General features: G+C 33.4%; 1 long non-coding RNA gene across 2 annotated transcripts in view; it reads left to right on the top strand.

Moving 5' to 3' along the window:
- Window positions 1-1343: 1343 nt before the first annotated feature.
- LOC129471314 (uncharacterized) overlaps window positions 1344-16216 on the top strand; it is a 74305-nt gene continuing 59432 nt past the window's right edge. Inside the window, exons 1-4 of one of the 2 annotated variants that reach the window (XR_008653552.2) lie at window positions 1344-1410; window positions 10134-10193; window positions 10746-10818; window positions 10996-11189. This is a non-coding gene — a long non-coding RNA (uncharacterized lncRNA). Of the gene's footprint in view, window positions 1411-10133; window positions 10194-10745; window positions 10819-10995; window positions 11190-16216 lie in introns of those variants that run through there. The other variant, XR_010118592.1, reaches the window with a different exon arrangement.

Below are 16216 nucleotides of genomic sequence, written 5' to 3'. Positions count from 1 at the left end.
ATCTTTGCCCTAGTAAAATCATTGCACATTTGATCCTATCTCGGTGTTAGCTTCTAATAGAACCTGGTCCAACACAGATACATTTATTTTCCAGTGTATATGCATTAAAGATTTTTATGCTACACTGTATTCTTCTGAGTATTTTTATAAAACTTTACTGTGAAATAACAGACTTTATGTCATGTACACTAATACATTAATCTCCTTAAAATTTCATTCATCCTTTTTATGAACAAGCATTTTTTCCGAGATAAAACTTCAAGTTTTGAATAATTTCTAACTGTAGCATTCTCTGGTGGACGTTTTAATCAACAAAATTAAATCTTAAATGCTGTGCTACTTCATTTTATTTTATTCCCCTATTTTAGTAGTTATGCTCTTTTAGCCTATGCTGATGACTTTCACTTTAACATAATGATACAAGATTGACTAAGAGATAGAAAATGAAATAACCCTTAAATAGTATAGATGTATAACTTTCTTCATGGTGTGATAAGCAAAAGTAAAATGCCTCATATCAAGTATCTCAAATTCTCTTAAAACTACTTAACATAACCTTAAAGTATTGCCACCCTTTTTTACCCCAAAAAGCATGTAAATGTATTGCTTTGGATTACTAATAGCAATTCTGGCACTTTTGCTAATTTAATTCAAAATATTTTATTTTATGCAGTGCTTCATAATTCTAGATAATTCAGTACTGAGCTACCTCAAATATAGGCAGTTTTTATGTCAATAAACATAGAAAATGGACTGTGAACAAATTCTAAGATTTCCCTAGGTCTCTGTAGTCTAAAACCTCCTGGGGTTAACTACTACATTTTTTAATGATCAGAAATAATTAAGAATAGACAGTGGCTTATTACTGGTATAATTCAAAAAGCCCTAAATTCTGATTCATCTATTCAGTAATCATGCATTATGATTTATACTCTGTAAGTAAAGTTTCTGAAAGCTATTTTTAGTGATCTCCATCATCTAAAAACTCAAACAAGTGAGCGACAAAGACACTTGAATATATAAAATTTAGTGTGATAATTACTACCTCCATTTTAGCCTAAAACTGAAAATAATTCTCTCTGCTTCAGTAAGTTGTGAGGCTACATGGGGAGTAATGCTCACCTGGGTTTTGAGAAATGAGTCTGTGAGAAAGAACAGAGTGAGACAGAAAATAGGTGAGGACTATATATGCTAACATAATGGGCATAAAACAGCAGAAACAACTCAAAAACCAGAAGCTCAATGTGACTGGATCATAGAGGGGATTATGGGGTTTGTGGGAGGTATTATTAGAATGGTGAAATGGGTCAGGTCTAGGAATTTCTTTCATGGTGTGTTAAGGAATTTGAAAATTATCCCACAGACATTGTGAGTTGTTTATATTATCATTAATGCGGATAAATAACACAAGTAAGTAAAAGGACTTTAAACATAATCTTTGTTAGCCATTAAAAAGGAAAAGACTTGAGGCAGACATACAATTCACTGAAATAGTCCAGGCTAAAATAAAGACCTTTATTAGGAGGCGCAATCAAAAGGAACTCTGAGACTTAAAAATGGAATTTGTAACCAAGACCCAGACAAATGAAAGTAATCCTCATTTGCCAGCCAAAATCTCAGTGAAGTTTTGATTATATGGGGTTGGAGGAATTGAGGGTCCTGCAGCTGGATATTTACACATAGTTAGCAATGTGAGTCTGGAGACTTCCAGAGGAACACAAGTTATAGAGACGGATTTGGAAGTCACAGACGTATACATACTATTGGAAATCATGAGATTTGAGTGCTTTTTCAATATAGTTCAGCAAGATTTGCTTCAAAAGTATTTGTGTCTCTCAGACTGTCATCACTGAGGCATTGTAGTGAAGAGAAAATGGAACAGACTGTCACACAGACTTAGGTTCAAATACTAGCCTTGTCATCTACCAATCATCTATTGTTGAATTATTATTCTAAAACTTAGTTTTCCTGTCTGTGAATAATGGGGATAATAACAATTTAATATTTCACAATGACTGAATGAGATCATTTAGACGCAGCATACCTTTACTACAATCATGAGATATATCAAGTTCTGAAAACTGAAAGTTTGCTTTTTTTCCTTTCTTTCCTAGTAAGTTTATTGCAAAATCATCTGTTGGCAAAATCTTACCTGACCTGAAGGCAGGCTGCTGTCGTTCTTGGTAGTCATTATTTATCACATATTGTGTAATATTTATATGTTTGATTTGGGGGTAGTGCCAATTATGCCATATATGCAGTGTGCAGGCTTTCTAAAATCTGTGATACTCAAAAATGCAAAACTTCTGGCACACAGAGTTTCAGAGAAGAGGTTATAACCCTGAATATACAAATTGCCTATATGATATCAGTATAGAATAAGTTCTTAATAAATATCACCTACTGTTATCATTGCCTGACTCTACGAACCTACTATTGATACCTGCTATTCAATCTTATCTTACCCAGCATGTTGCTCATTATCTATATAATATTTTTATGCTTAACAAATTGACCTCGTTTTGACTTTGGTTTCTTATGGATGTCATTTCCTAGGATTAATACTCTTCTTCCTCTTTTCAGATAAACCTCATCCCAACTCCTTCTCAATCTGAAGGCCCAACAGTAGCCACAGTTGGTGACTGATTTTCCTAAATCCCTCAAAACTAAGGAGAGCGTATTGAATAATATTCAAGAAAAATATGATGAATGATAAGAGAATAGGATTTAGAATTAAAATTCTAGGAAAGATAAAATCTAAAGAGCACAGCAGTCAGAGGAGGAAACTAAGGAGGAAAAGAAACAGAAATAACAGAGTCAAAGAATTCAAGAGAAGAGAAAGATTTGGGAAGAAGGAGTGGTCAAATGTGTCATGTGTCAGAGAAATACAATAAGATAAGGAATATGAAACCACTGGATTAAGTGTTATATCACTGACAAGCAAGAATAAAACTGCAGTATTTTGACACATGGAAGAAAGTGATGAAAAATTACTGGAGTTTACATGTCCATAATACATGATAGTAGGTGTATTAGTCTGTTCTTACACTGCTAATAAAGACATACCCAAGACTGGGTAATTGATAAAGAAAAAGAGATTTAAGGGACTCACAGTTCCTCATGGCTGGGGAGGCCTCACAATCTTGGCAAAAGACAGATGAGGAGCAAAGGCACATTTACGTGGCAGCAGGCAATATAACGTGTGCAGGAGAGCTGCCCTTTATAAAACCATCAGATCTCATGAGACTTATTCCCTGTCATGAGAACAGCATGGGAAAAACTGATTTTTCAGTTCAGTTTGAAAACATCAGGATTCAATTTACCCATGATTCAATTACCTCCCACTGGGTCCCTCCCAAGACACGTGGGGATTATGGGAGCTACAATTCAAGATAAGGTTTGGGTGGGAACACAGCCAAACCATATCAGTAGGTATGATCAAATCATGAAATGTTACATGTTTCAGAATATATTCTATTGAACCCTGCTCTTGCAAGTCCAGAAGTACAAGAACACGTGTTTAGTCCTAATTCAGAGAAATGAAATGAATAAATCCACATGGAATACATTATATAACATAGACATTTATATATGTTTTATATTTATATATATATAATGGAGGTTATATTAGATTTCTGCAAAAAAAGTTTGTTGCTTCAGTAAGAAAAACTTTTTGTTGCAATTTTTATAAGGAAAAAGTAATATATATTACTTATTAGTTGATGTTGCAAAGCTGATGCTTAACACCACAGACTTTTCTTTTTTCATAATCATTGTGACAGCATGTTTTGAACACCCTGCGTGGGAGAATCACCGAGACCAATAGCAGGCTATGCAGGAGTGAGAGATAGATAAACTTTTGTTGCAGTCAATTAACCAAAAGATGAGGTTGTTTATAATCTATATCATCTTAATTCATATAAGGTCACAGAATAAAAGAAACAAATATTTTATCCTCCCTTCTACCTTGAATTAGACCATATAATAATGTGCATCAGATATTAAAGAGCTGCTTTTATATTAAAGTGATACTTTGGCTTGCTTTCTTACTTCCCTTTTATGCTGTCTCAATGTTCTAGGAAATAAAGTTGCCATATCTGCTTACAAAGACAGCCAGTTAGTTCTCATTTCCTCTAAAAGTGCATTCTCTCCCCTGTGTCTTTCTAGACTTGTGGCAATTAAGAATATCTCCTGCAGACATACGGGGAGATATTTTCGTGCATTTCCATTAACCTATGCTGAAATTATGACAGCACATATGCTAACAAGTATTTCTACTAAATATGTCCAAGTTATATATCTTTCTAAGGTGAAACAATAAAGATAGGGCAAAATTAGGTAAAGAAGCAGAGGGCTGAAAGGAGTTGAGGGGAGCTGTGGACATTAATTTTCACCAAGCCAGGGGTCGAATGAATTTAAATACACACACTAACTGTCTCATAGATATATTTACATGTATTACATCTAAGACCCAATATTTTCTTTCTAAAAAATAAGCAACTTAGACTGACTCAGGACATCCTTTCATGCAGTGATTCAATAGTCAATCTCATATTTACAGGAAGAAAAACGGAATCACAAAATTAACAGTGACCCCATACTACACGTATTTGTTTAAAACGAGGGGGTGACTATTTTCCTTCCATGCTGTAAAATTGGGTATTCATTGAAAGTAAAAACTCCATAGTTGAAAATGTGTGATTTCACCAGTAATATTGCAAAGTAATGTCTTTAATGTATTTACAGGCAAATAGTGATAATGTCTGGAAAAGGATTTTCAAAGAAATGATTTCCAACTAAAAAATAAATATTAACCTAAAACACTATTCTCACATATGTGCCTTAGTATATATTTTTATTTTATTTAAATCTGATAAGTAACACAGGGCTTGTTTAATGTTGCTTCTTTTACATTTTTTGGACTTGACTAAAGGTATATGTACAAGCCTTTAACATTTAAAAAGTTACCCACATTCATGGACATTCAACCTCCAGGTTTGTTATGGTATTGGTGATACTCTTTAGCTAAAAACAAGGCAAGGCTGATATTTCTAGATTTATCAAAGTTCGTGATATTCTGGAAACCTGAATGAGACCTCTGGCAATTCACCTAAGTATGCTTCACCTTTGTTCACTTCTGGTGGATTTCATTGTCAGAAAAAATCAAATGGGTTAAGTCACAGGGAATATAGCTGATAGCCTCAGCAGGACAAAAATAGACATACATCTCTATTAAGGATTATACATGTGCTTATGTATCACATAGCCTCTAAGCTTGCACCACTTGGATAATTGCCCAAATTATATTTTCCTGACAGTTTGTACTAGATTAGTTACATGGTTATGCATTAGATTGGATTATAAAATGCAATGGAAATCTAGCATTAATTCCTTTCAAACTGTGTAAAAAACATTACAATGTTCACACAAGCCAATTATTCTATTTAAATAAGATGTCTTGAAATTGTCATTATTCAATCAGTCAAGCCCATATGATGCTTATTATGTTCAAGAATCTGTTCTAAAGGCTTTAAAAATAACACATTTCCACTTCCCAACTACCCTCATAGATAGGTTATATTGTTTTTATCATCCTCACTTTCCAGATGGAACATGATGGAGTAACTTAGCTATAGGGAATTTAAGTTGCTTATCTAAGTCACAAAAATGGTAAGAAATGGAAATGAGATTCGAACCTAGGTAGTCCAGCTGTACTTCTCAAGTATTTAACCCCACTGGTATACTAACAATTTATGTATTTTAGAATCCAGACTATCTCATCTGAATGCTAGAATATTACAAGCTGGATTTATTTCAATGTATCTCTATTGTTCATCTTTCAGTGTATCCAGCTGTACTCCTCCTGGTAAAAGGTAGTTTAGTGAAAACTGTCTTAATTTGCTAGTCTCATGAGGAAGGAGACAGGGCAAGGCAGACAGGAGTTGTGAAAAGATGGTTTCTGTGCTCCCACAAATCTTAGATTTTGTTCCTCTCTCCTCCAAGAACAAAAGCACATATTCTGCCGGGGTCAGGCTTGAGAAAGAAGCACTCAAAAGGAACCTGCTCTAACAAAGGTGTAATAATCTTTTATTTGGTGTAAACAGCACTAAATGTGCCCTCAAATAAACTCTATTCTTCATGATGAGGCTCACAGATGGATGTTATTAACCATGTGTGCCATCTGGTAACTTCCTTTTTTAGCTAATCATTCTTGTTAAGTAGGTGCTAAGTCTTTACAATTATTATTTTCGTGTTGTACCCTCTAAATTTGGGTGAGCTGGGGCAGAGTACCAATTGTCGCTTTCTAATTATAGTACTGTGGCCTGAATGTGAAACTCCAGGAAGCAAAATCAGACATTGAGTAAAGTATTGAGCAAGTTGAGCTTTAAATGTTCAAGCCCAAAACAACATCCAACTTTAAGTTTTATGTAAAAAACAAGAGGAATTATATTTATATCCCATGAATTACTGTGGTTACAGTAAATAGAAACCTAAAATTTCAGTTGCTCAGGAATTTTCAGTCTACATAAGTATATAACATTAGGACACTATTGTATGAAAGTGCACTTAGGAGATTTTTTTGACAAATTAAACCTCTTTGTTAACTTCAGACGAATTATAAGGCATGACATAATGGAAGACATATATTTTGTGGTTCTGTGCTACATGAATTATACTGAACTACCTCATCGTTCATACTATTGGGATGATCCACAATCAGGGTCCTTTTTATTTATTTATTTATCGTGCAATAAATAACAACTACATATATGAACAAAGAGGCAACATTTTACAAGCTATATAACACCTTGGCATTTAAAAACAACTCATTAATTTTATTATTTAATTTGTTCTTATATGTTCAGTTTTACATCTTTATACATTCTTGAACATTCAGTCACTGAAGAGCAATATTCAGTATAACAAAAAAAACCTGTAGTTCAGACGTTTGTAAAAGTTGAAATTTGTGTCCTTTATTGTTTTTGCTTTTTTTACATAACAGGATAGGTTAATTGGAAGTGGAATAATAAAAACATTTCTTTTGTATTCCCTTTTATTTCTAATAACTCAGGTTTGAAATACTGAAAATAGCCTAAGAGATGGGACTGGCTTAAATTTGTAAACTATTTTAATGTTTTTTATCTAAATATGAAAGAGAGAAATGTATGGTTTGACTAAGGAATCGAATATTATTAAAGCATATATACCAGTACTGTAGCCATTATATTTTACATGTTTTTTTTAATCATGCATATATTACTCAGAGGAAGCTACTTGCTATAACAAGTATCCCTAAAATCTCATTTATGTAGCACAGTAAAAGTTTATTTTTTACCTACATTCATCCAATCAGGTTTTGTCAGGCAGCCTTTTATATTCAGGATCAGGCACCAAGGGGTTCATCCAAAGACCTCAAAGTCCTTACTGGATTCTTTGCCTTCAGCCATCTGATAAGTAATGAAAGATAAAATTAAGATCATTTCTGCCCACATTCTGTCAGATGAAATTTGTCATATGACTCTTCCTAAATGCAAAGGTTGGAAACATGGTCTCTGTTTTCCCAGAAGTAAAATGTAATGAACTGGTGAAGACATAGCATGGTCTCACATTCTGAGAATCCCTATATTTATCAATAATTCAGGTATTTTTGTCAGTTAATATCCAAATAATGAAGACAGCTTGTTAAATTCAGTTTCGGTTAAACAGCTTGCTAGCAATTGGCTTCTGACCCACACGATTTTAGTTTATTTTGGATGCAGCCTACTTAGTATTTCAAGTGGTACGAATTAGAATCCTCAACAGAGAGAATGTAATCACAATCTTCCAAGCTCTTCAGGAGTGCAGTTTCTATTTGTTCAACAAGCTACCGATTTGCCTATGCCTGATTTAACAGTAGAAAATACCTTGCTCTGTCTTCAAATACATTCTGGGTTTTGAAGGGGATGGAATGAGAAAAATCAGTGGTTGGTATACATCTCATTTACCACATTGACTGCTAGTCCTGCAGCAAGCAAAGCAGTCTTTGAAAGAGCTGCATAATGTCACCCCTGTTCTGGATGAATACCACATGCCACGTTATCACCTCCTTATTAGTAATAATAAATTGAACCATCATGAATGAAGCATTCAAGATTTACAGACACTTAGAAATATGTTTTCTTTAATGATATGCATAACATATAAATCAAGTTTAATTTTGTGCTTGCTCCTAGAAGCAACATTGGAGCTCAAAAAGTAAGCTGCCTAATTCTTCTAGAAAAGAAATTAATTTTCAGAATATGTCTAGTAATTCAGAAACCAAACAGTTGTTAGTTATGGAAAGGGAAATCAAGAGCTTTGCAAGCATCTAAGCATCTAAGTACAATGGACTTGAATTTGATGCAATGCACATGATTGTATGGATATATCTAATTTTCACAGTGGAAGTTCATCAGACCTAAGTTGAACTATCAATATGTCTGAATTGAATGAAGATTAGCTAGCAATGAATTAATTGCTATCTCCCACTGATAAGACTTCCATTGAATTACATGGGATATAAAGAAATACAGCTATTAAAATGAAGAAAAACAAAATTAACTATAAAGAGCTTCATAGTCTTATTGCAAACTGAATAGCAATATAGTAAATTATGAAAGGTCAAATGACTCATACATTCAATTACTGGCTAAAACACCATATCTTAACTCTTGATGAAGGATGAAAACCATAGCCAAATCTCTTTATTTTTTTTCTTTCAAAAAATCCAAAATTAATAACAGTTAGAGCATGTTTTAGCAATCATGTTCCCCACACCGCCAGACTCTATATAATTATTTTAGGATGTTTCAGTATGCACAGGTTCTTTTGATTGACCTGACCGGTCAAAGCAGTCCATTGATTTCTCTCAAAGCACATTCTTGACTACCGTTTCCTTAAATTCCTGCTTCTTCTACCATTTAGATTCAAGTACAAAGAAGAAATACGTAGGTAGAGGAAATAATTATAGTCTTATGTGGAATATATCATTTAATGAGTCACAAACATCATTCCATTGATTTGACAAGAAATGAAGAGAATCCTAGACACCTGATTATCTAAAGCACCAGAGTAGAATATCATACCCCCTTCCTGTCAACAAACTGAGTTCACCACATCCAGTATCTGACTGTGGTAAACTTATAGTTCAATGTTTTCTTAATAGTGATCTGAATTATTTAACATCTTAGTTGGAGGATGAACTAGAAAACATCTAGATATCTTTTGGGGGTTGCTATGTTTCTTTGACTTTCTTCTATCTCTGCCCCAAATCATCTCCTGGGGATAATTGTGAAGCTATAACATTAGTTATTGAGTATCGTGCTTATGATACAAATATCCCTTTAGGCTATTGAAGTATACGCAATCTCAAAAGAAAAATGAGCTCCTTTTAGAATAAAATTTTTATAGTTTTAAAACAGTCAGTACAAAAATCCCCTAAATCTGTATTGCTACAGATTTTCACAAATAGAGGCAGGATGCAAAAAAGCACGAAGTTCAAAAATTAAATTGTAAGATCTTATTTACATATAGGAAGTAGAAACAAAGGTTAAACATTTAGTTGTACTTTTTACTCTGAAAAATACATATGAACAGGCCCCAGAACTCAGTAACACAAAAAAATTGAAAATAGTTGAGTTGAGTTGGCCTTTAAGAGTATACATTAGGCAGTAACTTACATGATATGATTGAAGGCTCTAAAGCACATAGCCTGATCAAAAGTTCCTTGTCCCTGACAGAACAGGTACTTCTACATATTTATTATTCTGAGTCTTCTGAGTTGTTTCATTAGGTACTTTTTCTTAATTAGAAAATGAAATTTGTTAGCTCCAAACTCATGCTAGTACCTAGGACTTGGTATTTTCTCACAGAAATAGGAATCAGGACTGGTTGCTGGATGTGGACATGATACGATTCAGGAAAGAATAACAAAAATGGGCAGAAGAACACCAGAAACCATCTCCCAATTTGCATTATGACTATGACCTAAATCCTATGCAGACAGACATTGTGGTTATCATTATGCCTTATAGTTTACATTAAAATAATAAGAACATGTTAAGATGGTTATGCTTTACGTAATATGTACATTTAAAAGCGTGGATCTTTTTTAGATACACCTCCTGTCCTTGTCCTGAAACATCTACAAGGACCCCTGTCTGCCAAGACATAAGGTAAAATTGTTCTCTTACCTTCAGAATTTACTCAGAGTAGGTATTTGGTATTTCTTTAATATAAATCCTCTTCCAAATGATCCATTTCTGGTAATAATATACTAGTAGCAGTAGTAGGAACAATAATAAATAATACTTGAGTGCTTACTGTTACAAGGGCTTATGAAGTAATACTGCTATATCTGTATTCAACAAATGTTTTTCACTGACCAGAGCTATATAAGGTTGTAAATCAAAATAAACCTTTTAAAAAGACTTCCTTTTGTTCAGCCATTCCCTTGGAAAACATCACCTGGGTAATCTACAGAGGAACTGGGACCATTAAGGACTATTGATTAGTTTAACTTTGTTTGTAGTCAATAAGGAGGTTGACTGACTTCTGAAACACACAGGTTAATTATTGTCTGTGAAATCCCTGATACCTAATGTCGCAATATTACCCTGTAAATTAACATTTGAAAAGTTTGGATTCTTGAGTTAGTTGTCAAAGAAATTATTATAGTATCTGTTAAAATGATTGGTTTTATTTGTGACCACTCGTTTCATTATTAGCCTATCCCCATGAAGAGCCACTAAGAATTCTATCACTACAAAGTCAACTTGCATTGAATTACTACAAGGAACAGTGAGTAAAATTTTTTATAAGCGTAAATTCAATATTCATGCAAAACAACTTAGCCTGTGCTGCCTGGAGCCTTTCCACAGCAAAACAAAGGACCATGCGTTACTTGAAGATTGTACAGAAACTGTCTTCAGTCCTTTGAAATTAAATCACTAAGTGAGCTTCCATGTATTAATATAGGTCCACTGTGGCAAGAGGAAGAAATGTACACCTTCTTGTGGCAATCGAATAACTGCAATAATTTTATGTCACTAAGCTGACTCACATACAGGAATGGTGGTATAAACGCGTCAATGGTAGTCTAAACTCATCAGCAGACAAATGCACTGACAGTTTGATTGTTGAAGGAGTATATTCACGGCTCTCACATCTTTGCAAATGGAAAAATGATAGCGAGATTAAAATTGAAAAAAAATCTCTGGCCCAGAGTCCTGTGTGATAGCAGTAAAACATGTTAATTTCTTGACAAGCTGAAAATGTAAGATAGAAACCTTTTCATTTGCAGTTGAATCTGGAGCTGTTTCAAAACTGGAGAAGGAACTCAAATTTATAAATACTTTCAGAAATGTCTGCTTACTTAGACTGTTTTAAGACAGTTTTCTCAAGGTAATGAAAAGATCAAAGTGATATATGTCTACACTTTTTGTTAAAAATAGACAAATTTTTTAATGAAAATATATTTTTTCTAGAGGTCCAAAAATCTCCATTATAAAAATATTTTTATCAAAATGAAGAGCTACATATTTTTTAGTGTCTTGATTACTAAAATAAAAAAATAGACTTTCAGATTTGACTTATTTAAGTAGTCATGGAAATAAGGTTAGGAAATCTAGTTAGGATGTTGACCTAAAGATAGAAATTCTAATATTCTTATGGTAAGTATATTTGTGTAAGAGCTACATACCTCAAAAATCATTGGGAATTGCAAAAAGTAAGTTTCATTAATATTTTCAGAGTCTGGCAAAAAGAAAGTCAAATGTTAAAAATAAAAAAGTGATAAAGAAACAGTAGGATGCATGAGCTTCATCCACTAAAGCCATAATAATTGAATCATTCTGCCCCCCTTCTTCCATTGAGATTATAATGGCTCCATACTAGGTAAGCAAGTGAGACGAATAACAGCATCCATCCTCATAAGCATGCCATTAAGGCAGGAGACGATAGCAGGAGCAAGAGGAGAAACAACACTATGCGTAAATCACTCTGACCTAGAAGACTGAAGCAAACATAAAAAGAAACCGTGAAAACACAACTAGCAGCAGTGTCAGAAGACGTACTAGGGTAGGTTAGCTATAAGTAGTCCATGCAGAAAGGCATGGTTCCTAATGCAATGTAATACATCCAGGAAAGATTTCAAAGGAAAAAAAAATAGATATTAGTCATCAGTAAAAAACATTGCTTGGAAAAAAAAAAAAAAAGCCCTCATTAAAGTATTTGCTTGTAAGACCTAATAGCTCAAAGAAGCTACAAGAGTTCATTTTCATCTAGATGATGCTATGACACAATGATCATAAGTAGGTGACTTTGTATTGCATTTTTGCTTTACCAGCAAAATTGGACTAATCAGTACCCTTCAGTATTCAGTAGTATTGATGATGTTAAAATCTTAGGTTTTAGTAACTATGAAGTAATTATGTTACTGTAGGACTACAGATTGTACCCATAGCCCTATGTAGCTCCTCGATCCTGTTCTAAACATTATTTCTTTTTCTTTTTCTTTTTCTTTTTTTCTTTGAGATGGAGTCTTGGTCTGTGGCCCAGGCTGCAGTGCAGTGGTGCGATCTTGGCTCACTGTAACCTCCGCCTCCTGGGTTCAAGTGATTCTCCTGCCCCAGTCACCCGAGTAGCTGGGATTACAGGCGTGCACCACCACATCCGGCTAATTTTGTATTTTTAGTAGAGACAGGATTTCACCATGTTGGCCAGGCTGTTCTCAAACTTCTGACCTCAGATGATCCATCTGCCTTGGCTTCCCAAAGTGCTGGCATTACAGGCGTATTGATTTTTCTCTTGGAACGTTTTTATTTTCTCAGTGTTCATATTGGTATGACAACCTGGTAGAATAAGTAGAAAAATCAACATCTCAAATAACTTCTTAACATTCAAAACAACACAATTAATTTGCTGAAGTTTAATATTTGAAGGTAATTATAAATTGCTACAATAAAAAAGATGTAGCAAAGAACTGATGCTTGGTTTTTGATGGTTTGGGGCAGGGATCAGCAAACTTTTCCTCTAAAGGGCCAGACAGTATTTTTCAGTTTAGTGGGACATATGGTCTCTGCCACAACTACTTGGCTCTGCCACTGAAGTGTGAAAGCAACGACAGACCATAGGTAAATGAATGAACATGGCTGTTTTCCAATAAGAGTTTATGTATAAAAACCAGCAGTGAGCTAGTTTTGACCCATGGGCCATAATTCATCCATCAGTGGTTTAGAAAAAGGGGAAAGTAAAATAATACCTTAACTGTAATTTTGGAATCAAATTTATACCAGGCAGATTTTTCCTCCACATCATATGCTGCCTTTCCTCTAAAAATAACATTGTAGGTAACAGTATTCTGGCTGAAATATTCTGAAATCCATTATTACTTTTAAAATTTTTTTCTTAATTAGAACATACATTTATTCCCCAAAACTCAAAAACTCGTTTTATTAAAATATGAGGTTGTGAAGTGAAAAAATATGCAAAAACTAAAGTGTTAAGGAATTAAACATACAGTGTAAGTTGTATACTATTGTTCAGTTGTATCTAGACATGTTTATTACCAAGCTGGAAGCCGCTTAGGTCGATGATATTATACTTACAATGTCACCACAGGTGTATTCGTTCACCAAACATGTGTTAGTTATTTAAACCCTTTCTGGCTCTATGCACTAGCTCATGTCGTCACGCTGTTGTTCAGGTCACATTATCAACAAGTATGTCTAGCAGCCACTTTCTCAGATCAGAAACTGTAATTTACTTACTAATTTATGACTTTAAATAAAAGAATCACCGATTCAGAATAATAATAATTTGTCTTACACTTTGGTTTGTGGATTTACCAGCCTAGCAATAATATTTATTTTTATTTCTGTTTATTTTTAAGGGAAGTACCCTTCACTCTTTTAAGAAGCAGAGTACTTCACTGTGTGTCAGAATTTTCTGGTGCTCCACAGTAAATGAAAATTGTCATTCAATTAACAAAATGTGTAAAAAAGCATAAAACTGTAAAAGTTACCACATAATGTGGGATTCCCTTGATTTCTTCCAGTGCTCTCCTGCAGAATTTAGAATGATGAGCCCCTTATTTTCTTCACATCTCTTTTGGAGACTTTTGTTGGTATTTTATCCTCTGTACCATTTTTTCTGGTTATTTATTCTCAGCATTTAAAGTTGGATAGGAAATGCTTTCCTCCTCTAACTTCTGGTGATACAGTTCTGTCCATATGCATCACTGTTACTTTTCTTTATGGTGTTTGAAGGTAATGGAAGCGGTTTTGTAAATGTACCTCTTATGTTAAGAATCCCCTCCTGAAAGGGGAAAATGTAGTCCTGTAATTCTTAGACTCTTCTGATAGCTCAGACTAGTGTGGTTATAAATCACTAGGGTAGCTATACATTGCCCGAAACATCTTTTTAAATACAATTTTCTTGTATATATTTATGTAGAAAAACATAATGGTGAACATACATAGAATGCATACGTCCTAAACAAGTTAAATTCATTTCAAATTTTGTTTGCCACCAAATTCTATAGTAAAATTGAAAATGTATTTAATTCAGTTGATCTGAATTCAAAATAAATTGTTATAATGATATCTTGAATGATAAAACAGGCATTAAGTTATATTGCAATGTTCCACTAACAGGGAGTTTGAACACCAACTTAGCAGTTTAATTTTTACTTCACAACATGTTTATCGTCTATATACTGTGGTTTGTTCCTGTATTTTATTTGCCATCAAAATTTCCTTTTAAACTATAAAATTTTCTCAGGCTTGTGAAACTCTTGACTCTTCTATGAATTATCATAAAGTTGAATACCCTCATTCATTTCTTGTTTGGGTATTAGCATTACCTGGAGAACATAAGCCAATAGATAAACATCCTCATATTAACCCAGAAGATAGTTATGGTTTTAAGAAAAAGGAAAATCATGTCACAAAAATCATATATTCAAACTAATTACATAAGATATACATAAGGTCAGAAGTTTATTTTATGTGAAAAGAGCTCTAAAAAAACTGTTTAACTGAATACTTTAGTAACGTGGAAAAATCTCTCTGCTTGCTATAAGGATATTGCAGAAATAAAAATATGTGCTTCTCAGGATGAACTGTTTATCCTAAAACAGCAGACCTTTTCTATAGTATTTTGATATTTCATAAAAATTAAAGTAGGATGATACACACATTAGAGACTAAGAATTTAATTCTAATTGACAAAACAAAAAGTTTCCAAGAGAGCAATAATTATGGGAATCAAACAGAGTAAAATATTTAGGTTTTAGCATTTCACATGCTGCCTTTGATCTTGTGATCACATTAATTGCATTCTCCTATTTGTGTGTGAGAATATTTTCCATTGCTTTCAGTTAATTTCAGTCAAACTATTCAAATTAAAGAACATTTTGCTTCTATTAGTGTAAAAGCAACTTTGATTAATGCATTTAACTTTCCCATAGTGTCAGATATGTGACCAGTTCAAATAATATTACCTACAGATATTGATTTAAAAATATTTCACAGTTAACTTGAATTTATTGATATTTTCACTGACTCTGATAGAGCTGAGAAATTAAAGAATCCCAATAATAACAGTGTTAATTTAGATACTAAGCAGAAGTTTTTATCCAAAAGAACTCTATTGATATGTAGTTGCAAAATTCTCGATTTAAAAGCATGGCTTGATTTGCACTTTACAACAAAGATAAACCCATGATAAATAATATTTGTTCATTATTATGCTTAACCAAAAATAATTAAGAGTTAAAGACCTCATGCTTAAAAAGAATTGGTGGTGAGATTGTAACTAACAAAGAAACTCCATGAACCCCAGCGGCAAATGCTTAAGAAGGACACATGGAATAATTTCAAACATTGTATCAGACATTATAACAAATAAATGAATGTGAATTTGCCTTTAATGTTCCTAAGTCAATGATTAATACAATTATGTTGAATAATTCTATTTGTTATTTAAATATACTGATTTCTTACCATCTTTTATGGAACAAGGTATTTTGGAAAAACACGGCATCTAGATTTATAGCTATAAGATACATGTATTCATTTATCAACAACAACATGCTTGTGCAACAGCAGTTGTCCAGCTTTTCTCATATATTGTAGATGTAAATATTCAGAATAAACACATACACAAACACACAGACGCACAGACATACACAGTGGGT

This window comes from Symphalangus syndactylus, chromosome 21, assembly GCF_028878055.3.
Source record: "Symphalangus syndactylus isolate Jambi chromosome 21, NHGRI_mSymSyn1-v2.1_pri, whole genome shotgun sequence".
Lineage (NCBI taxonomy): Eukaryota > Metazoa > Chordata > Mammalia > Primates > Hylobatidae > Symphalangus > Symphalangus syndactylus.
This window is presented reverse-complemented; position numbering and strand designations above follow the sequence as displayed.